General features: G+C 47.4%; 1 long non-coding RNA gene across 1 annotated transcript; it reads left to right on the forward strand.

Moving 5' to 3' along the window:
• The first annotated feature begins 277 nt into the window (after positions 1-277).
• LOC142289767 (uncharacterized) lies at positions 278-24203 on the forward strand. The gene is made up of 3 exons (XR_012750153.1): positions 278-366; positions 19416-19505; positions 24000-24203. It is a non-coding gene; the product is annotated as an uncharacterized LOC142289767 (long non-coding RNA).
• Positions 24204-24689: the final 486 nt, after the last annotated feature.

A 24689-nucleotide genomic window follows, 5' to 3' on the forward strand; every position in this document is an offset into this window, starting at 1 on the left:
CGTCCGGGTCACGTCGTTAGTGACGCAAATCCGGCGTCGTTAGCGACATCGCAGCATGTGACACCTAGGAGCGACGATCAGCGATCGCAAAAATGGCAAAAATCGTTGATCGTTGACACGTCGCTCCTTTTCATAATATCGTTGGTGTTGCATGCCGCTGGTTGTTCGTTGTTCCTTCAGCATCACACATTGCTACGTGTGACACCGCAGGAACGACGAACATCTCCTTACCTGCGTCCACTGGCAATGAGGAAGGAAGGAGGTGGGCAGGATATTCCGCCTCCTCATCTCCGCCCCTCCGCTTCTATTGGACGGCTGCCAATAGAAAAGAGGCGGTTCGCCGGCCATAGGGACATCGCAAGGAAGGTAAGTCCGTGTGACGGGTGTATGCGATGTTGTGCGCCACGGGCAGTGATTTGCCCGTGACACACAACCGACGGGGGCGGGTACGCTCGCTAGCAATAGCGATACCGACATCGCATCGTGTAAAGTGCCCTTAAAGGAAAAGATTCATGGTTTTCTAAATATTTTAAAAATACAAGTCTGAAAATTGTAATTTCCATTTGTATCCAGCTCCCCCCTGAGTCAATACTTTGTAGGACCATCATTTACTATAATTATTGCTGCAAGTCTTTTGAGACTGACATTTTTGCCCACTCCTTTTCTAGCTCAGTGAGATTGGATGGAGAGCAGAGATGGGCAAACCCATAGATGTTTGGCAGGTCCAGCCGGACTTTAAAAAAAAAAAAGTCTGGTTCCGAACCGGACTTGGCCCAAACATGACTCCAGATGCCAAACCCTACATAAGTCTGAGGACCCGAACTTAAGTGTTATAAAAGGGAGTTTGTAATGGCTAGGGGGCTGCAAAAGGAAGGAAAATGGGACTAAAGCAGGACAATTATACTTACTGAGTTTCTGCACAGCTGTCACACTGCTTCCACATCTGCTCATTAATGCCTATGAATATTCATTGGTTCCCCTGCCCAGTCTCAGTGACAGCAAGTGTGATTAGTTGCAATCAAGTTGCCGAAGTGCTAGCTCCTGTAATTAGTTGCCCTCACACTAGCTGTTTGGGTCCCACAGTGAAGTGTAAAATAAATACTAATTGGAAAAGATGGTGTAGGGTTCCCCGTATTTTGATACCCAGCACAGATAAAGCAGATAGCTAGAGGCTGCAACCCTCCGGCTGTGTGCATTATCTTGCATGTGTATCAAAACAGGAGGGACCCTGTGCGGCATTTTTATAATTATTTCAATAAATAATTTAAAAAAAACGGTATATGGTCCCCCCCAATTATGATACCCTATAGTGCCTTTCATATGGCACTAAAGGGTGATCTCAAACCTTCCATAACAGTAGAAAACCCCAGAAACTGACCCCACTTTGCTGATTAATCTCAGGAAATGAATCTATGGGTGTAGCAGTAACGCTATTTTACATAAATTAGAGCACAGTGGAGAAAATTGGAAATATGACATTTTATTGTCCTATACATAGTGCCCTGTTTGTGCTTCAGGACTAGAGTTGAGCGCGGTTCGAAGTTCGAGGTTCTCCAGTTCTAGGCTCGAGTGATTTTGGGGGCTGTTCGAGATCGAACTAGAACTCGAGCTTTTTGCAAAAGCTCGATAGTTCTAGATATGTTCGAGAACGGTTCTAGCAGCAAAAAGCAGGGCTTTTTACAGCTACAGTGTGCAGGAGCCATCGCTGGCAGCTTGCCACAAGCTGGTAACCAAGATAAACATCGGGTATCCAACCAAAGCGCTTTGGTTAGTAACCCGATGTTTATCCTAGTTACGTGCAGGAAGCCCACACTTCCCCGCTCAGCTCACTCCGCCCCCTCCTGCCCGCGGCATGTACACACACACACACACACACACACACTCACACACACACACACATGGTCCCGCTCGGCTTACCTGCGGTGATGAAGTCCCACCATCCCGACCTCAGCGCTGTCACTGTCCTCCATGGCCGCCGCTTGTCACATCACCTTCTCTCGCTTCCGACCCGAGACTGACTAGCGGTGACGTCACGGGCCTCTCGCAATACTTGGTGTGAAGGCGCCGGTCATTGAACTCAGTGACAGGTGCTGTCGGCAGTGCTGGAGATCAGCGCAGGTAATGTACCTCGCTGACAGTAGCACTTGTCATGCCCTGCAGTGACCTGGGCTGACCCATTGATGTTAGCTCAGGTCACTGCACTGCTCTTCCAGCCAATGGGGAACATCCTGCTCTTCATTGACTGGGACAGTGTGGATCGTCATGGCAACCCCTTGGATTACAGCAGACCTGGATTTGTTTTTCATTCTAATAAATTGGTTAAAGAGGGAATGTTTTGGGGAGTGTTTTTTCAAATAAAAATGTGTTTGTCGTCTTTTTTTTTTTATTACTGACTGGGTTGGTGATGTCGGGTATCTGATAGACGCCTGACCTCACCAACCCCAGGGCTTGATGCCAGGTGACATTACACATCTGGTATTAACCCCATATATTACCCCGTTTGCCACCGCACCAGGGTGCGGGATGAGCTGGGGCGAAGCAAGAGGATTGACGCATCTAATGGATGCGCCACTTCTGGGGCGGCTGCGGCCTGCTATTTTTAGGCTGGGGAGAGTCCAATAACCATGGACCTCCCTAGTCTGAGAATATCAGGCCCCAGCTGTCTGCTTTACCTTGGCTGGTGATCCAATTTTGGGGGACCCCTACGTGTTTTTTTTTTTAAATTATTTATTTAATTTAAAATAACAGCGTGGGGTGCCCTCAGTTTTGGATTACCAGCCAAGGTGAGGTTGCCAGCTGTGGTCTGCAGGCTGCAGCCGTCTGCTTTACCCTAGCTGGCTACAAAACTAGGGGGAACCCTACGTCATTTTTTTTTTCATTTTTTTGGCTAAATACAAAGCTAAGCACTCCTTAGTGCCACATGAAAGGCACCAAAGGGTGCTCCACTTTTTCTCCACTTTTTCTCCATTTTTTCTCCACTTTTTCTCCACTTTTTCTCCATTTTTTTCTCCACTTTTTCTCCACTTTTTCTCCACTTTTTCTTCATTTTTTCCTCCACTTTTTCTCCACTTTTCCTCCATTTTTTTCTCCACTTTTTCTCCACTTTTTCTACATTTTTTCTCCACTTTTTCTACATTTTTTTCTACATTTTTTCTCCACTCTTTCTCCACTTTTTCTCCACTTTTTCTCCACTTTTTCTCCATTTTTTCTCCACTTTTTCTCCACTTTTTCTCCACTTTTTCTCCATTTTTTCTCCACTTTTTCTCCACTTTTTCTCCACTTTTTCTCTATTCTTTTTCTCCACTTTTTCTCCACTTTTTCTCCACTTTTTCTCCATTTTTTCTCCATTTTTTTCTCCACTTTTTCTCCGCTTTTTCTCCATTTTTTTCTCCACTTTTTCTCCACTTTTTCTCCACTTTTTCTCCATTTTTTCTCCACTTTTTCTCCATTCTTTTTCTCCACTTTTTCTCCACTTTTTCTCCACTTTTTCTCCATTTTTTCTCCATTTTTTTCTCCACTTTTTCTCCGCTTTTTCTCCATTTTTTTCTCCACTTTTTCTCCACTTTTTCTCCACTTTTTCTCAACTTATTCTCCACTTATTCTCCACTTATTCTCCACTTTTTCTCCACTTTTTCTCCACTTTTTCTCCATTTTTTTCTCCATTTTTTCTACACTTTTTCTCCACTTTTTCTCCACTTTTTCTCCACTTTTTCTCCATTTTTCTCCACTTTTTCTCCACTTTTTCTCCATTTTTTTCTCCATTTTTTCTCCACTTTTTCTCCACTTTTTCTCCGTTCTTTTTCTATGGTCGGTCTACCCATTAGCTCTGCCATGCATACTGTAGCTCTACACCTACTGCACATGTTACTTTATGATTGACATCTCTTTCGTACCAGAGCTGTCTAAGCCTACTCTGACCCCATATTTGTCATTACTATATTGTCGTCCTTGTACTGTATTATGACATTTGTATCATGTGTTTCATTTCTTGCTGTGTTGCAATTTTTTTGCTGCATCCCAATTGTACCTCTACATTGTTCGAGTTTATGTTATTGTTCTATCACTCTTATGTGATACTGATTATTGTCATTTTTCATGATTACATGCAGATAAGTCCAATCTGACGAAGGCTCAGGCCGAAACGTCATTTGTAACTTGTTTTGGACAAAAACATATATGCTTATGAAAATTTTTTTTTTCTTAATACGGACCAATAAAGAGTGATTTTGCATTACTATCCGTTGTGACTTACTGACTTAGTCTGGGAGATTTAGAGTGCCGAGGTTACTCACTAATTTTATCTATTATTACCTCTGAGCACCTATCTACCAGTGAGCAGAGCTTCCTCTACAGTAGTTCTCCTGATTAGGTATGCCCTTACCTCATGAGCAGGGCATTGCAGCTTTGGTAGCAACCATTACGACATGGACTCTGCTTCTGTGGACCCGAGAAGAGTGAGTGCAGATTCATTGCACCCACACTCCTCACATGAAGGGTCCGCACTCCTAGAAAATGGGGGATACGTTCCCTGAGTGTCTTCCCCCCATATTCTAGACGGTCCAGAGTCGTCGTGGGACCCCTTTATTTTTTTTCTTACAATAAATTGGTGAAAGAGGAAATGTTTTGGGGACTGTTTTTTCAAATAAATTTCTTTTGTCGATTTTTTTTTTTGTTAGTACTGACAGTTTATGATGTTGGGTATCTAATAGACGCCATGACATCACAAACTGCTGGGCTTGATCTCAGGTTACTTTACAGCTAGTATCAACCCGATTTATTACCCCGTTTGCCACTGCACCAGGGCACGGGATGAGCTGGGGTGAAGCGCCAGGATTGGCGCATCTAGTGGATGCGCCACGTCTGGGGTGCCTGCGGCCTGCTATTTTTAGGCTGTGAAGGCCCAATAACTATGGACCTTCCCACCCTGAGAATACCAGACCACAGCTGTCCGCTTTACCTTGGCTGGTGATCCAATTTGGGGGGGACCCTACTTTTATTGTGTAATTATTAATATTTATAAAATAATTATAAAAAAGAGCCTGAGGGGACCTCCACATTGGATCCCCAACCACGGTAAAGCTGCCAGCTGTGGTTTTCAGGCTACAGCTGTCTGCTTTACCCTAGCTGGCTATCAAAAATGGGGGGACCCAACGTCATTTTTTTTTTTAACTATTTTTTAAATAGAAAAAATTAATGGGCTTCCCTGTATTTTGATTGCCAACCAAGGTAATGGCAGGCAGATGGGGGTGGCAACCCATAGCTGTCTGCTTTATCTGCGCTGAGAATCAAAAATACCGCGGAGCGCTACGTCATTTTTTTAAAGATTTATTTTTACAGCACTGTGATGTCCAGCAATCAAAATACAGGGAAGCCCATTTTATTTTTAGTTATTTAAATAAATAATTAAAAAAAATATATATGGGCTCCCGCTGCATTTTTTGTATTGCTAGCTAAGGGTAATCCAAGCAGCTACTGGCTGCTAACCCCCACTGCTTCGTGTTACCTTCACTGGCAATGGAAAATCCAGGGAAGCATTTTTTATTTTTTTTGCCAAAAAAACTACAAAAAAAGGACGTGAGCTTCGCCATATTTTTGTATGCTAGCCAGGTATAGCAGGCAGGTGCTGGAAGAGTTGGATACAGCGCCAGAAGATGGCGCTTCTATGAAAATGCCATTTTCTGAGGCGGCTGCAGACTGCAATTTGCAGCAGTGGGGCCCAGAAAGCTCAGGCCAACCTGTGCTGCGGATTCCAATCCCCAGCTGCCTAGTTGTACCTGGCTGGACACAAAAATGGGGCGAAGCCTACGTCATTTGTTTTCTAATTATTTCATGAAATTCATGAAATAATAAAAAAAGGGCTTCCCTTTATTTTTGGTTCCCAGCCGGGTACAAATAGGCAACTGGGGGTTGGGGGCAGCCATACCTGCCTGCTGTACCTGGCTAGCATACAAAAATATGGCGAAGCCCACATAATTTTTTCAGGGGGCAAAAAACTTCTGCATACAGTCCTGGATGGAGTATGCTGAGCCTTGTAGTTCTGCAGCTGCTGTCTGTCTGTATGGTGAAGAGCAGACAGCAGCTGCAGAACTACAAGGCTCAGCATACTCCATCCAGGACTGTATGCAGAATTTTTTTGCCCACCAAAAAATGACGTGGGCTTCGCCATATTTTTGTATGCTAGCCAGGTACAGCAGGCAGCCACGGGCTGCCTACAACCCCCAGTTGCCTATTTGTACCCGGCTGGGAACCAAAAATATAGGGAAGCCCGTTTTTTTTTAATTATTTCACTTATTTCATGAAATAATTAAAAAACAAATGACGTGGGCTTCGCCCCATTTTTGTGTCCAGCCGGGTACAACTAGGCAGCTGGGGATTGGAATTCGCAGCACAGGTTAGCCCGAGGTTTCTGGGCGCCTCTGCTGCGGATTTCAGTCCGCAGCCGTCCCAGAAAATGGCGCTCTCATAGAAGCGCCATCATCTGGCGCTGTATCCAACTCTTCCAACAGCCCTGGAGCCGGGTGGCTTGTTGGGTAATCATGAGTTAATACTGGCTTTGTTTTACTAGCCAGTATTAAGCCAGAGATTCTTAATGTCAGGCACGTTTGACCCGGCCATTAAGAATCTCCAATAAAGGGTTAAAAAAAAACACCACACAGAGAAAAAATACTTTAATAGAAATAAATACACAGACACATTAGAGACTCCATCTTTATTACCCCCTGTCAGCCCTCCACGATCCTGCTCTTCTGTCTTCTTTCTTTCTAGTGTAGTAGTAGTGACGATTATAGTGAGGATGAGGTTCCCCAGCTCATCACTTGGGGCTGGGGAACCTCATCCTCACTACAATCCTCACTACAATCGGGAAGCAGCGTGCAGCCTTCACTCCGTGAGTGATCAGTGCTGGCTGTCAGCGGTAACGCTGACAGACGCGTTACCATAGTAACGGTGCTCTCGGAGCCGCAGTTAGCGGTGACGTCACCGCTAACTGCGTTGCTATGGCAACGGTGATCTCCGTTAATGACCGGCTGTGTCAGCCGGTCCCTAACGGAACGGGGAGTCGACCGTGTGCTAGAGCATGTCGCCGGTACACGGCGATACACATATGTGCACCGTGTACCGGAGAGATGCACTCGCAGGTCCTACATGTCGCATCATAGTCATGTGACCAGTCTGTAGCCAATGAGATAATAGCCACGTGACTGGTCACATGGCTACTTTGACGTCATGATAGGTCCTGCATCTCTGCTGGCAGTGCCGTCACCGGGAGGATTCAGCGATCATCGGATGGAATAGCGGCAGGAGACAGAGTGCAGAAGGGATCGCGAGGACCGGTAAGTGTTATGGCAATGTTTATTAACTGTTTGTGTACATTTATAATGCATTTTTATGTGTTTGTGATTGCCTCCCATTATAGCCTATTGGTTCGAGTTCGGTTCGTCGAACGTTCGACGAACCGAACTCGAACGGGACCCCCGTTCGGCGAACCGTCCTCGAGCCGAACCGCGACCGGTTCGCTCATCTCTATTCAGGACATGATTGTTAAATGGGATGTCCAAGACTAAAAAGAGTGGTCCAGTATCTAAAATACCCTTTCTAAGTATCTATCTTTACACGCTAACCATTTTTGTAATTAGCTTTATTATAAAATGCCTTACACTTCCCCCTACCTGGCTAATCCTTAAAGGGAATCTGTCAGCAGGTCTTTGCTATGTAATCTGATGACACCATGCTGTAATGGTGAACTGAAACATGTCAGTGATGTGTCTCTTATCAACTGTGTGCTGATTATTACCTGCTATTAGTGGCGTACCGTCAATAGAGGCAGGCTACGCCACTGCTATGGGGCCTGTGAGCTGGAGGGGCCCGGGAGCAGCTGCCCGCGGTGTCAGTGCAGCACTGGGCCCCCCGCCCAGGATCGCACTTTCAAATTGAAACATTTGAAAGTAATGATGAGACGAGTGCAGTGCTCCCTTCTCATTATTGTCCCGCTGTCTGTTCTCTGACATCTCAGCACAGTGGTGACGTCACTACTTCGCAACAGTCGCCGCCATGTTGAGTTATGCAGAGAACAGATAGCGGGCGAACAAGGAGCAGCGGTAAGGAGAGGTGAGTATGCAGTGCTGGCTGCTATCTGTGGGCTGGGATAGTGCAGGGGGCCCCAGTCTGGGCTAGGGCAGAGGACCCCAGGCGGCTCCACCAGCAACTGTGTCGGGTCCGTCTGTGTCGGCTGGGACTGCACTGCACCAGCAATCGTTCGTGTACTGCCCCGGCCGTGTCACAGTTAACAGACGCCGTGTCTGCTAACTGTGACGTCACGCAGTGCACCCTGCACTGTAGCTTCCTGCCGGAGAGGATCTTCAATGGAGCCTGCAGGCCGGACCGGAGACCAGCAGGCGAAGGTAAGAACTCCCCTAATATGTGTGTATGTGTGTATATTTATGTCTGTTTATATTAATGAGTATATATCTGTGTGTATATGTATATGCCTGTGTGTCTATGTATTTGTGTCTGTATTTGCGTTCTGTGTGCATGTACCTCAAGACCTCCCCCAAAAATAAGCCCTAGCAGGGATTTTCAGCATTTTCGGAGCAAGGCTTAAATATAAGCCCTCCCACGAAAATAAGCCCTAGTTGCGGATCAATAATAAAGTGTCCGTGTAGCTAAAAAAGTTATAGAATGCTGCAGGACACTTCCTTATATACAGCGGGCACCCTGTAATCACACTCTCCCGACGCTGAACAGAGCACCTGCAGTGATTGCACACCCGCACACATCAGATCTCCCACACACACAAAATCAGATCTCACACACACAATCAGATCTCACACACACACACACCAGATCTCACACACAAACATCCGATTTCACACACAAACATCTGATCTCACACACAATCAGATCACACACATAATCAGATCGCACACACAAACATTGGATCACACACAAACATCAAATCACACAAACAAACATCGGACCGCACACACATCGGATCGCATACATAACTCACCACATCCAGCAACACCGATCTCTTCTTGTCAGCAGAATCTGAGAGGCAGTGCAGTGGAGCGCAAGGACCTGCAGAACAGGACCTGTGGCCGGACACGTGACTTCCTCCCATCATTCCCTGCGGCCGCTTACGCTGGATGTTATGTCATGTGTGCGCGTGTGTGTGTGTGTGTGTGTGTGCGTGTGCGTGCACGTGTGATTGGCTGTGTGTGTACGATTGGCTGTGTGTGTTATCTGCTGTGTGTGTCTGCGATCTGCTGTGTGTGCAATCTGATGTGTGTGTGTGTGTTTGTGTGCGATCGGCTGTGTGTGTGTGATCTGCTGTGTGTGTGTGTGTGTCAGTGTGTCAGCCAGCAGCAGGAGAGGACGGCGTGCAGCACCCACCGGGGATCACAGGAAGACCTGGGAGCCACGCAGACATCTGGGTCTGGTGAGTATGAGTCTCCTGGGAAGTGGAGGGTCTGCTTTTTTACCTAAGTTACCCCCAACCGTGTTTCTCCAAGAATAAGACCGCCTCCAAAAATAAGCCCTAGTGCATTTTTGGGAGGCAAAAAAAATAAAAGATAGTGTCTTATTTTTGGAAAAACACAGTATGTGCCTATGTGTGTGTCCACGTACACACACACACCACATACAGTGTGTGCAGGCTTTTGCCTGTGTGTCTATGTATGTGTGCGTGTCTGTGCATGGTTTTGCCTATATGCATGTCTACATATGAGAATGTGTGTGTGTGTCTACATATGTGTGCATGTGTTTGCCTGTCTGCATGTCTACATATGGTGTCTGTGTGGGCCTGTGTCTACATATGTGTGTACATGTGTTTGCCTATCTGCATGTCTACATATGAGTGTGTGTGTGTGTGCCTGTGTCTACATGTGTGTGAGTGTCTGTGCATGTGTTTGCCTGTCTGCATGTCTACATATGAGTGTGTGTTTATGTGCCTGTGTCTACATATGTGTGCATGTATGTGCATGTGTTTGCCTGTCTGCATACATGTGAGTGTGTGCCTGTGTCTACATATGTGTGCATGTATGTGCATGTGTTTGCCTGTCTGCATACATGTGAGTGTGTGCCTGTGTCTACATATGTGTGCGTGTCTATGCATGTGTTTGCCTGCCTAGATGTCTACATATGTGTGTGTGTTTGTATGCATGTCTATCTGTGCATGCAACTGTCTGCGTGGTTATATATGTGTGTGTGTCTGTGTGAATATGTGCAGATGTCTGTCTACGTGCACCTGTCTTCATGTGTGTACATTTTTCTGCATGTGTGCATGTCTATGTGTCTGCCTATGCGTATGTGTGCTTGTCTGTGTGTGTCTCAGCATGTCTGTACATTTGTCTGTGTCTACATAAGTAAGTGTACATGCGTGTATGTGCACTTCTTTGTCTACATGTGTGCCTGTCCTCATGTCTGTGTACATATCTTCTTGTGTGTTCATGCCTGTGTGTTTACGTATGTGTGAGTGTGTGCTTGCCTGCATGAGTGTTTATGTCTGTGTGCATTTGTATGCATGTGTCTGTGTGCCTGTCTGCGTGTGTCTGTATGCATGTGTCTGTCTGCATGCATTTGTCTGACTGTCTTCGTATATCTGTGTGTCTACGTATGTGTGTGTTTATGTATGTGTGTCTACATACTGTGAGGTAGCGTCGTCGGCTGCGCTGCAGAAGACACGGGATCCAGGCACCAAGGTTCACAGCACACGGTTTATTCTAAAGAAAAAGTCCACAATAGTACATATGTGCCTTTCCGGCAGAGAACTCAGGGAGATGTGATCACTCCCTCACCCCCGGCACACCTGCCCTTGTTCCTGAATCTATTTAACCCTCCCTTCAGCCTGTAGGGAAACAGCATTAACCCTATAGTGGATTATCATGGAGTGAGCACAACCGGGGCGAGACATACCGGCCGTCATAGATAACCCCGGTCACAGTCTCACATACCCCCCCCCTCAGTTCAAGCGTGCGGGGTTGAACTCCTGCCATCAAACACGGGCCGTGGGACAAGGTATCGGCGTTGCCCTGCAACCTACCGGCCCGGTGTTCAACCGTAAACCGGAAGTTCTGCAGAGAAAGAAACCACCGGGTAACCCGGGCATTCCGTTCCTTGGCGGACCTCATCCAGACCAGTGGAGAGTGATCCGTCACCAAGCGAAACTGACGTCCCGGCAGGTAATAGCGTAGGGACTCCAAGGCCCACTTGATCGCCAGGCACTCCTTCTCCACTACGCTATAATTCCGCTCGGGAGGGGTGAGCTTCCTACTTAAGAAGGTGACGGGGTGTTCCACCCCCTGAACCACCTGAGACAGCACTGCCCCCAGGCAGACCTCCGAAGCGTCAGTCTGTACTATGAACTCTTTCCGGAAATCAGGGTTTACAAGAACGGGCTGTCCGCACAGGACCCCCTTCAGGGCCCGGAAGGAGTCCTCGGCCTGCGGAGTCCAGCGCACCATGACGGACTTCTTGCCTTTGAGAAGGTCCGTCAAGGGGGCTGATAGTCCCGCAAAATCTTTTACAAACCTCCTGTAGTACCCCACGATACCCAGGAAGGCCCTAACCTGCTTCGTGGTCAGGGGTCTAGGCCACTTCTGGATCGCCTCAACTTTGTTAATTTGGGGCTTAATCACTCCTTGGCCTATTACGTAGCCCAAGTAGCGGGCTTCCGTGAGTCCCAACGCACATTTCTTGGGATTGGCTGTCAATCCGGCTGTTCGAAGCGCGTCCACCACCGCTTGTACCTGTTCCAAGTGGGTCTGCCAATCGGAGCTGTAAATAATGATGTCATCAAGGTACGCTGATGCATACGCCTGGTGGGGTTCCAGCACTAAGTCCATCAACCTCTGGAACGTGGCCGGAGCGCCATGTAACCCAAAAGGCAAGACAACATAGTGGAAGAGACCCTCCGGCGTAACAAAAGCGGTTTTCTCCTTGGCGGACTCCGTTAGTGGCACCTGCCAGTACCCCTTGGTCAGGTCGAGCGTGGTAAAATATCGCGCCTGTCCCAGCCTATCAATCAGCTCATCCACCCGGGGCATGGGGTAGAGATCAAACTTGGATATTTCGTTCAATCTCCTAAAGTCATTGCAGAACCTTAAGGAGCCATCGGGTTTTGGTATTAGGACAATCGGACTAGCCCATTCACTCCGGGATTTTTCGATGACCCCCAGGCGTAACATTGTCTTTACTTCCTCCGATATGGCTTGTCGTCGAGCCTCCGGTACTCGGTATGACTTCAGGCGTACCTTCAGGTGGGGCTCGGTGACAATATCATGTCGTATCAGACTGGTCCTACCGGGCAGCTCGGAGAAGACATCGGGGTTCTGCTGAACCAACCGTCTGGCCTCTCGCCTCTGTGTCTTGGTGAGGGCTTCTCCAATCCTTACTTCCGGTTCGTCCTCTCCGGAGGTCGCTGGAGCCGGATGTGAACGACCCGAAGAGGAGGGAGGTGGGGAAAAAACAGCCATCAGGCTTTCCCGTTCCTGCCAAGGTTTTAATAGGTTGACATGGTATATTTGTTCAGGTTTCCGCCTACCGGGCTGCAATACTTTATAGTTAACCACCCCGACTCTTTCCTTTATCTCGTAGGGGCCTTGCCACTGAGCCAGGAATTTACTCTCCGCCGTGGGGATTAATACCAACACCCGATCCCCGGGTTTAAAGGTCCGCACGGTGGCTTGTCTATTGTAGCGGCCGCTTTGCGCGGCCTGAGCCTCCTGTAAATGCTCCTTCACAATTGGCATGACCGCGCTTATGCGGTTCTGCATACCCAAAATGTGTTCAATCACACTTTTATGGGGGGTGGGCTCCTGCTCCCAGGTTTCTTTTGCCAGGTCCAACAATCCCCGGGGATGTCGCCCGTATAACAATTCAGAAGGCGAAAACCCCGTGGATGCCTGTGGCACCTCTCGTATGGCAAACATCAAATAGGGAAGCATCATATCCCAGTCTTTCCCGTCTTTGGAAATCACCCTTTTGAGCATGGTTTTCAGGGTTTTATTGAATCGTTCCACTAAACCATCCGTCTGAGGATGATACACAGACGTACGCAACTGCTTGATCTGGAGTAGCCGGCATAGCTCTTTGGTCACTTTAGACATGAATGGGGTCCCCTGATCCGTAAGGATCTCCTTGGGCAACCCCACCCGGCAGAACACAGCAAACAACTCCCGAGCTATAAGCTTGGCTGCAGTATGTCTGAGAGGTATCGCCTCTGGATACCGGGTGGCATAGTCAACGATCACTAGGATATGCTGGTGCCCTCGAGCAGACTTTACGAGGGGCCCCACCAGATCCATCCCTATCCGTTCAAAAGGGACTTCTATAATGGGTAACGGTACCAACGGACTGCGAAAGTGGGTCAGGGGTGCGGTAAGCTGACACTCCGGGCAGGTTTCGCAGAACCGTTTTACCTCCCCAAAGACCCCGGGCCAATAGAACCTTTGCAATATTCGCTCCTGCGTTTTCTTGACCCCTAGGTGACCACTCATCAGGTGTTTATGAGCCAAGTCGAGGACCCGCCGGCGATACGGCTGGGGCACCACCAACTGCTCTACCCCTACGCCCCGTATTTCATCTACCCGGTAGAGTAAATCCTGCTTAAGAGCGAAATGGGGGTATCTTACCTGGGCACCAGGCAGCTGTGCCACCCCGTCAACTACTGTCACCCGACTCCGGGCATGTATTAATGTAGGGTCCTGGAGTTGGGCTGTCCCAAACGTATCCGGGGACGCCTCCAACTCCGGGATGGGCTCGACCGTCTCAGCCTCTCCTGCCAGTACCTCTAGGGGCGACCTATCAGGTTCATATCCTGTCCCTATCATGGGGACCCCTACGGCAGGCGTCCCGGATTCAGGATTGTAGGGCTCAGGTCCCGGACTGACCAATATCTGAGGGGACTTAGGAGGTCCCTTCCATAAAGTCCAAAAATAGGGCAGATCCCTTCCTAGGATCACATCATAGGGAAGAGTATTAATAAGTCCCACCTCATGTTGCACCTGACCGCAAGGTGCTGTGATGGTGACTATCCCCGTGGGATAGTCTCGGCGGTCCCCATGTATGCAAACCACCCCCACGGTACGTCCTGTGGCCTTTACTTTAGCCCTTAGGGTTGATCGCACAAGGGTCACTAAGCTTCCGGAATCCAACAAGCCTGTAACCGGACATCCATTCACCTGAATTTGGCACAAGTGGGGCTCAGTCTCTGGGTAGACCAGGTCAGCGGTACACACCACCTGAGCATACATTGAACCCCGCCGGGTAACCCCACAATCCATGGGCTCCGTGGTGAGTGGACACTGGGCTTCCATATGTCCCACCCGCTGGCACCGCCAACATCTAATAGGGAAGGACACCCCCTTGACGAGTTGTCGTTTAGGGTACATAGTTTTCCGGACCTCAGGGACGGAGGGTGCGGCTTCAGACGGGACGGTAGCGGACTCCCGCACCGGTGTCAGCGGTGGGTCCTTGGCCCTAGGCTTGGAGGGGCCGGACCGACGGGCGGTACGCAAAGTCTCAGTGTCCCGTATCAAGTCCTGCGTAGCCACATGCCGCTCTACCAGGGACACTAATTGGTCCAGGGTACTCGGGTCACCCTGTCCGACCCACCGTTGAACGGTGACGGGTAAAGTGCGCACAAAACGATCCACTACTACCCTTTCCACCATTTGCGCCGGGCTCAGAGTGTCAGGCTGCAACCACTTTTTTACAAGATGTAACAAGTCATAGGCCTGGGAGCGTACGGGTTTGGCTTCCTCAAAGAACCACTGATTTACCCGCTGAGCCCGTACATAGGTATTCACCCCCAACCGAGCCAGTATTTCAGCTTTCAGGGTCACATAGTCAATGGCGTCCTCGGTACAGAGGTCCAGGTATGCTTTTTGGGGTTCCCCAGTCAGATAGGGTGACAATACCTCAGCCCACTGCGGGGTCGGCAGCTTTTCCCGCTCGGCCACCCGTTCAAACACCGCCAGGAACGCTTCCACATCATCACCCGGGGTCATCTTTTGCAACGCTTGTCTCACCGCTTTCCGGACGCTGCTGTCGTCACCCGGTCCCGGGGTTGTTGCTGCCGGTCCGGCACGGATCGACTTGGCCAGGAGAACCATCTGTTCTTGGTGCCTTTTTTCCTGCAATTGCAAGGCTTGCTGCTGACGTGCATTGGCCTGATCCATCTGTTCTTGGAATTTTTTTTCCTGCACTTGCAAGGATTGGAGCAGGTGTGCATTGGTCTGTTGCTGCTGCGCATTAGCCTGTTGCTGCTGTGCATTAGCCTGTTGCTGCTGTGCATTAGCCTGAGCCAAATGCTTTATTATGTCCTCCATGGCGTCACCGGGTTTGGGCTGTAGTATAGCCGCTCGAATCCAGGACATGCGCAGCTGGGTCACCAGGGATGGATGCTACACCTCACCGGCTGTCATGCACGCCGATTCTCCACCATATGTGAGGTAGCGTCGTCGGCTGCGCTGCAGAAGACTCGGGATCCAGGCACCAAGGTTCACAGCACACGGTTTATTCCAAAGAAAAAGTCCACAATAGTACATATGTGCCTTTCCGGCAGAGAACTCAGGGAGATGTGATCACTCCCTCACCCCCGGCACACCTGCCCTTGTTCCTGAATCTATTTAACCCTCCCTTCAGCCTGTAGGGAAACAGCATTAACCCTATAGTGGATTATCATGGAGTGAGCACAACCGGGGCGAGACATACCGGCCGTCATAGATAACCCCGGTCACAGTCTCACAATACGTTTCAATGTCAGTGCAACTGCGTATGTGTGTGTGCTCGTCTGCGTGCATGTGTCAGTGTGTGCCTGTCTGCATGTGTATGCATGTATATGGGCCCACATCACATCTTTTAACATCACTGCTATGCGCCGCGCTCTGATGTCATCACGTAGCCTCGGATGGGTGGGGTGGCCAATTGACCGCACCGGATATGAAGCCGCAAGAGGACACCAGGGGAGCGTAGGGAGGTGAGAAGAATCTTTTTGTTCCTCCCCTCTGTGAATGGACAGAGTAGTAGGTATAGGAGCCCAGGATTGAGCAGTTTAGGGGCCTGGGATGGAGGAACATAGGGGCCCAGTATGGGGCAGTTTAGGGGCCTGGGATGGAGGAACATAGGGGCCCAGTGTGGAGCAGTTTAAAGGCCTTGGATGGAGGAATATAGTGGCCTAGGATGGGAGACATTTTAAAATAAAGGGGGCTAGAATGGGAGATATTATTAAATACAGGGGCCAAACTGTGAAGATGTAATTTACCCTCTCACTGTATATGCTGTACAGATTCCTATTTCAAGCTGGGTTCATTGTCTTATTTGAACTACTTCTGTGTACATTTCTATTGTTGTAGGTAATCACCCCCCTAAAATGCAAGGTTATATCCTCTTGAGGCACTTCCATCCCTGGGAGTAGGGGGAGGTGGGCCTAGAGTCCAACTAGTGTAAACTCTGCTTACCTGGGAGATTCAGGCAGAGTGAGCTGAAACTTGAAGGGAGCAGGAGCTCCAGCCTGTGTGGCTGTGGACACGGACGGAGCTAGGCCTGTGTGGCGGCCCGTGGGATTGTGTGGAACTCTTTGGACTACTGTAAGGACGATTGCTTTGTAATCCGGTCCGAGGATTGTCGGGAAGGGCCCCCGAATCTGTTTTACGTGGACTTATCGTGTGCTGTTCTTGCATTCCTGTTAATAAACCTGTTGGATCGTCCCTCGGCCTCGTCCATCCTTTGCTCTGTTGTACACCCCCGTCACAAACTGGTTGGCAGCGGCGGGATCAGAGCAGAAGAAATGGAGGACAACAGCCAATCGACGTCTGAAACCAGAACCTCAGGATACAGGAACTGGACTGTGGCGAGTCTACAAACAAAGGCCCGTGAATTAGGTGTCGGCTACAAAGGACTCTCTAAGGAGCAACTAATTGAGGCATTGGAACACGCTTGCCTGCAAGATGGCACCGAGGAACAATTTCCACAGCAAGGGGAGCAAAGACGGGAGCCGGAGGTGAATACCCAAAAAAGTCAATGGGTTGTGTGGTACAAGGAAAAGATGGCACTGCTTGGAGATGAGGCCACCATAGAAGATAAGAGGGAGGCCATGCGTGGAGCTGAAGAGAAGGAGCGCAGGATGGAGGAGATGGCATTGCTGGATAAGCAGCTCGCTGTGGAAGCCGCGAGAGGTTCCAGACAGACTGTAACCCCAGCACCCATCATGAGGGAACTTCCCAGAGTGTCCCGCAAAGACTTCAAGCAGTTTAATGAGGCTGCTGGTGACATTGAGGGCTTCTTCCAGGACTTTGAGCATCAGTGTCGATTAATGGAAGTCCCAGAAAGGGAGCGCGTCCGGCATCTGGTTGGGCTCTTAGAGGGTGGAGCTGCTGCAGCCTATAGAGCTATGGACCATCGGTGGAACTGTGAGTATGCGTATATTAAACAGACTATTCTAGAACATTATGCTGTAACGCCAGACACTTACAGGACTCAGTTCCGTACTCTAGCATGTGATGAGGAAGTGTCCTTCAAGATGTATGCCCACAAACTCAAACATCTGTGGCATCGTTGGTTGGAGGCAGAGGAGGCCTTAACCTTGGAGACCGTCCTCCAGGTCCTCCTAAAAGAGCAGTTTTACTTCAAGTGCCCCGCTGAGATCCGGGAATGGGTGCGTGAGAGAAAACCAGCGACAGTGGAGGAAGCTGCTGCTCTAGCTGATGAGGTGCTCACCATCAAGCCTCAGTGGAGGGTTCTGTTGGAGGATGGAGAGACGCCTAACAGCTCCACAACACCGGATGCCCCCAGTTATTCTGTCCCCATTGTTCCCCGTTCCTCTAAGCCACCACATGTTGATACCCGTGTTAATGTGCCTCCAGTTGCTTCTACTGCACTTTCTGGAATACGCCGGGGAGAGGAAGTAACAGAGCGCAGGTGTTATGTTTGTAGGCATCCCGGGCATTTGCAGGCCTCATGCCCAGCCAGGCCATGGAGGAATCCTCCTCAAACCCCTACAGCACCTTCAGGTGGGAGCCGGCCTCCAAGTTCCCCTACCCCTTACCCAAGAGGACGCCTTGGATGGAGGGAGACCCAGCTCAGATGCTATCAATGTGGACAGCCAGGGCATCGGCAAGTCTCCTGCCCAGCTGTTCAAATGAGGACTGATCCTGCGCCCAATCGGATTGTTAATTATTTACGGCCCAGCGCCATGGAGGAAGATGTGGCACCGCTATGTGAGGACTGGCCTAGTGACTCAGCCCATGTTGCACCACCAGGAGTTTACGGGGTGCGACCTGCAGTTATGACGACTTCTGCTCATCGAGGTAAGCACTTGCAGGAGGTTGTGCTGGATGGACAGAGACTTGTTGGATTTTGTGACTCGGGTGCTTTCCTCACACTGGCTGATCCCCGAGTGGTTCGGCCTGAGGCAATCCATAGAGGACCTGGGATTGTCATTGAACTGGCTGGTGGACAATGGAGGACTATTCCCACAGCCACTGTGGATCTGAGCTTTGGTTTTGGGGTCAGGCGATGTGTGGTTGGGGTGATGGGTGGTCTGCCTGCAGCTGTTCTCCTGGGCAATGATGTGGGAGAGCTACGATGCCAATTCGTGGCTGCATGAAGCCACATGTAAGTAACGCTCTGCCTGTGTGTACTTAACCAGTGACCTGTAGAGGTCCCTAGTACGTACACAAGTTGGGAGGGGGAGGGATTGTGAAGATGTAATTTACCCTCTCACTGTATATGCTGTACAGATTCCTATTTCAAGCTGGGTTCATTGTCTTATTTGAACTACTTCTGTGTACATTTCTATTGTTGTAGGTAATCACCCCCCTAAAATGCAAGGTTATATCCTCTTGAGGCACTTCCATCCCTGGGAGTAGGGGGAGGTGGGCCTAGAGTCCAACTAGTGTAAACTCTGCTTACCTGGGAGATTCAGGCAGAGTGAGCTGAAACTTGAAGGGAGCAGGAGCTCCAGCCTGTGTGGCTGTGGACACGGACGGAGCTAGGCCTGTGTGGCGGCCCGTGGGATTGTGTGGAACTCTTTGGACTACTGTAAGGACGATTGCTTTGTAATCCGGTCCGAGGATTGTCGGGAAGGGCCCCCGAATCTGTTTTACGTGGACTTATCGTGTGCTGTTCTTGCATTCCTGTTAATAAACCTGTTGGATCGTCCCTCGGCCTCGTCCATCCTTTGCTCTGTTGTACACCCCCGTCACACAAACATTATTGGTTTATGGTGGCAAATAGTGGAGATAACTACTGTAGGGGCAAATTAGGTGAAATTATTACTGCCATAATATAATTTAATTTTGAGGATACTGTTTCCCATGGGGAAAGAAAAGTCTGACGTAGTGTAGAAATTGGTGAAAACTTGGGGAATGTTCTCTGAGAGTGATCGGTTATAGGTGACTGTGTGTTATTTTCTGCAGAGTCGAGTTATGGCAGGAAGAAATAAAAGTGGTCAATGCCGGATAAAGAGGAAAAGTGCAGTTGAATAACCTCAGCTAGATACGTCACTGGTAAGTCAGTGTATTACATGTACACACACACACACACACACACACACACTATACACTATATACAGAGTTCCTGTGTATAATGTCAATGCTGATCACTGTATTACCTGTACACTATATACAGAATTCCTGTCTATAATGTTACCGGTGAATACTGTATTACTAGTACACTGACACTATATACAGAGCACTTGTGTATAATGTCACTGGTGACCACTGTATTACCTGTACACTATACAAATACACTACATACAGAGCTCCTGTGTATGTCGTCACTGGTAAGTCAGTGTATTACATGTACACACACACACTATTCTTTATATGCAGAGCTCCTGTGTATTATGTCAATGGTGATCACTGTATTACCTGTACACTATATACAGAATTTCTGTGTATAATGTCACCGTTGATCACTTTATTACTGGTACACTGACCCTATATACAGAGCTCCTGTGTATAATGGCACTGATGGTAATATTAGTGTTATTAGTATTGTGGTTTTTATTTATGATCATTATTGTAGTATTATTCAGGCACTATGTGGTCTGGTCATGGGGTTTTGGTATTTAACCCTTGTACTGTATGTGGTTGTATTCGGTCACTATGTCGTCTGGTCATAGTTTGGTGGTATTTCTCTCTTGTATGTGGTATTATTTGGTAACCATGTGGTCTGATCACAGTGTTGCAGTATTTCTCACTTGTTTGTGGTATTATTCGGACTGGTCATGGAGTTACGAAATTTCTCCCTTCTGTGTGGTAATATGTTTTCTGGTCAGGGTGTGGCAGTTTTTCCTCTTTTGTATATGGTATTATTTGGTCATTATGTGGTCTGGTCATAGTGTTGCTGTATTTTTCCCTTGTATGTGGTTGTATTTGGTCACTATGTGGTGGTAATATGTTTGGTCACAGTGTGGTAGTATTTCTCCCTTGTATGTGGTTGTATTTGGTCACTGTATGGTGGTAATATGTTATCTGGTCACAGTGTGGCACTATTTCTCCCTGGTATGTGGTTGTATTCGATCACTGTGTGGTGGTAATATGTGGTCTGGTCTAGTATTATTGGTCTTGTTATAGTGGATTGTCTTGTGTATGGAGGTCACTTTCTCTCTGATATCAATATGGGGAAGATTATTTATTTCCAATAGAGATTAAATACTTGAAAGCTTAACCCCTCCCTGGCCTATGATTATTGCACTGTAGCAAATATGCACTTACAGAGGTTCTCTGCTGAAAACAAATGGGGGTGCATTACGCTATGTGGAAGACTATGTGAGGCCCATTATACTATATGGAGGACTATGTGAGACCCATTATACTATATCGAGGACTATGTGAGGCCCATTATACTATATGGAGGACTATGTGAGGCCCATTATACTTTCTGGAGGACTATGTGAGACCCATTATACTATATGGAGGACTATGTGAGGCCCATTATACTATATAGAAGGCTTTGTGGGGGTCAATTATAATATTTGGACAGCTATGAGGGAGCCTTTATACTTTATCTAGAGTTATATGAGGGCCATTATACTGTGAGAAAGCAATTATACAGTATGAAGGTTTGTGTGGGGTCCGTGATACTGTGTGAAGGGCTGTGTGGAAGCCATTATACTATTTGGAGGATAGTAAGGGCCATTATACTGCATGGAGGGCTGAGTGGGGTCACAGTTGGGGATCTCACTGTGTTGGGGTCACCATTCATTCCCAGGGTAGTTGAAGGGGGATACAGTAGGGTCATCATACTGTGAATGTGAAGGATACTGTGGAAGAATTTACTGTGGGGGAATCATGCAGTGTCTGTGGGGCACTTTTGTTGCCATCATATTTTATGGCTGCAATGAAAGTGGAATCTAGGGGCTTCAATAAGAGGAAAATTATTTCTATGCACGCCCCGCCTGCTATGTTTGTTTTAGCTTCAGGAGATTATCATTGCCAGACTAGATCAGCTAGAAGTCAGCTAGTCTGACAAAACCACTACTGTGAATAGCAGCGCCTTGTCTATAGACATTGTTTACAGAAAGCCAGGTGTGGGTGGGGGCAGCTTTCTGAGTTCTGCTACTGTACATGCTAAATCTAAAAATTCTGATTGTGTCAGAACAGCTGCACCATGTAAACTAAATGATACATTGTTGGATTCAGGTTCTCTTTACCTGCATTATGCTGTTCTCAGATGAGGTAGCAAAAACCTGCTGACAGATTTCTTTTAAATGTGTTTTATTTTAATTAATTTCCTTAGTTTAAAATTTTGTTTGAGAGGAGTCTTCCAAGGATTGCCACAGGAGGATGGTTCTGCACTAATTTCTCTGCAGTGTCTATTATGCCTCGTGTAATAAGACATCATCAGGGTGTAGCACTGCAGCTATTTACTACAGTTCTTGTATTGCTGCCCTCTGAAGAAGTCCATGATCCATGGTGATAAAAGCTATGGAGCACAGTACCGGCACGTTGGTTCTAGCTCAATGCCGCAGCTTCTAGTTGTCAAAGAAGATGTTGTCATGGGGTAAAGATAGAAGCAATGAGTGACACCAGCATTGCCCCACAAGTTCTATAACCGCCCTCAAATGAATCGTAATCAGGGAGCAGTGCTGGAGTCACTCACTCAACTTCTATCACCGCCCACTGATGAAAATTCATTTGAGGGTGGTGCTAAAAAGTATGGGGCGGTGCTGGTGTCACTCACTATGAGTAAAGGTCTCTATGACCTGAAACGCGTAAGGCTATTCTGATTTTAAACATATATGTTTTTAACATGCTTTGTGAATAAAAGATTTTTATATTTTAATTTTCACTGAAGACTGGACTACGGGTGCTGGATTACCACTTACTCTTATTTAGATCCATTATTATGATCATTCATATAGTGACAGTTAGTTACTAGCGGTCATAATCATGCATACCTAAGCTTTATGTGCAATGCCCTGCACATGAAGTAAGCAAGATAGCTGATCAGGAGAACTATACTGCATTTCTAATTGAAGGTATTTGCTAATATTATTATTAGTACACCTACTACATATTGAGATAAGATCTTGAAGATGGGAAAAACCCTTTAAATAGCAAAAGAGTAGTTACCAAGCCAGGTCAGATATCAGGATATTAAATAAGATAAGTTACGCTAGGATAAGTACATAACACAATGCAAGACTGCTACTACAGTAGGAGCACTAATAAGGTACGTTGCGTCATCAAGCCTGTGCTGTAGTAATTCGTTTTCTGATCAGTCCCAACCATTGTCCGGTCAGCAAGCCCTAAAGGTGGCTTTACACGCTACGACATCGCTAAAGCGATCTCGTTAGGGTCACGGAATTTGTGACGCACATCCGGCCACGTTAGCGATCTCGTCGCGTGTGACACCTATGAGCGATTTGAATTGTCGCAAAAACGTTCAAAATCGCTCATCGGTGACCCCCCCCTCATCCCAATTATCATTGCTGCTGCTTGGACGATGTAGTTCGTCGTTCCTGCGGCAGCACACATCGCTATGTGTTACACTGCAGGAATGAGGAACCTCACCTTACCTGCGGCCGCTGCCAATGAGGAAGGAAGGAGGTGGGCGGGATGTTACGTCCCGCTCATCTCTGCCCCTCCACTTTTATTGGGCGACCGCTTAGTGACATCGCTGTGACGCCGAATGAACCGCCCCCTTAGAAAGGAGTATCTGTGTCACTCAAGCGATGGGGGCGGGTACGCACGCTAGCAATCTCGCTAGTGAGATCGCAGTGTGTAAAGCCACCCTAATTTACAAGCTTTCAGGCTTTGATGGAAACAAGCTCAGCCCTGCTTGGACTTATCACCTTTGGTGACCACAACTTGCACCAGACTTCAATCCACCATTGGTCACAAAGCCTGACATGACAATGAGGGATACATTTGGGATTTCTGTTGTGCACGTCCTTCTTTAATATACTCCATTGGTCAGAATACTAAAAGTTACTGATATCTAGGAATGAGAGATTTGCCAACAGCTGCTGATTGGTGGTTGGCATTGTTTTCATTCTACATTACACACATGGAAAAAGACGAAGGTTAAGATATTCTAAAATGCTAGATGTTCCTATGTTAATGTTATACACAATCTGTATATTCACTTTAAACATTCTGGCTAAAATTTTAATACTATATTTACATGCATATATAAGTAACTGCCCAATCAAGTGCATGTTACAAAGAATAATGGCATTTAACATCGCCTATAATATTCAACATGGAGAACTGTTACATAACAATTAGAATTATGACATAGAAAAACTTGCCAAAGAAACACAATAAAACAGACAGATTTAGCATCACATAAAGAACCCTGTTATTAAATACTGTAAAGTTGGTAGATGCCAAATATAGTATGCCTCTATACTGGAAAGGAACACAATGAAACTATGGAGAGATTAAGAGCATAAGTGTGTGCCATATAAAAAGCTAAGCAATGATTAACAATTCTAAGAGTCACATTTTCAACGTAAGAACAATGAAATAATACTGCAGTGGTTCTTACAGGGTCACGTACACCCAAGGCTGGAGAGTGACAGCATCTGGTGTGGTCAACTCAACACAAGAGAGCTACTGTGGGACAAATGGCAAAGAAAGATAATACGATTATAAAAGTTGCCAGACCACAGGACATCACCTGGGGCAGAGAAACATCTTCCTAAAAGTACCAACTATAGCAGTGATGGCTAACCTTTTGAGCTTGGTGTGTCAAAATTAGTAAAAATTAAATAAATAAATAAATAAATAAATAAATAAAACAACGAGCATAACTCGGGTGGTGTGTCACTTCTCAAAAAAATCCATAATTTTATAATTATAATGTTATAATTTTATATTTGTAGCTCTATTAACAAAAAGCTTATCTGATAATAACTGCTGTAGGGGAGGGGGAAAGGAGAAAATCATTATCTCCTTTCTCCCTTCCCCAGCAGTCATTACCTCGTCTCCTCCATCTCCCAGCAGTCATTGCCTGGGGAGAGGAGGAGAAAAGATAATGACTGCTGGGAGGGAGAGGATATAATCATAATTTCCTCACCCCACCAGCAGTCATTATCTCCTCTCCCCCTCGCCCCAGCAGTCATGATAATGTGCCCATCCTTGTCCCCTGTAGTAATGTGCTCATCAATGTTCCCTGTAGTAACATGCCCATCTTGTCCCCTTTAGTAATATGTCTATCCATGTCCCCTGTAGTAATGT

Source organism: Anomaloglossus baeobatrachus, chromosome 2 (assembly GCF_048569485.1).
Source record: "Anomaloglossus baeobatrachus isolate aAnoBae1 chromosome 2, aAnoBae1.hap1, whole genome shotgun sequence".
In the NCBI taxonomy this organism is placed as follows: Eukaryota; Metazoa; Chordata; class Amphibia; order Anura; family Aromobatidae; genus Anomaloglossus; species Anomaloglossus baeobatrachus.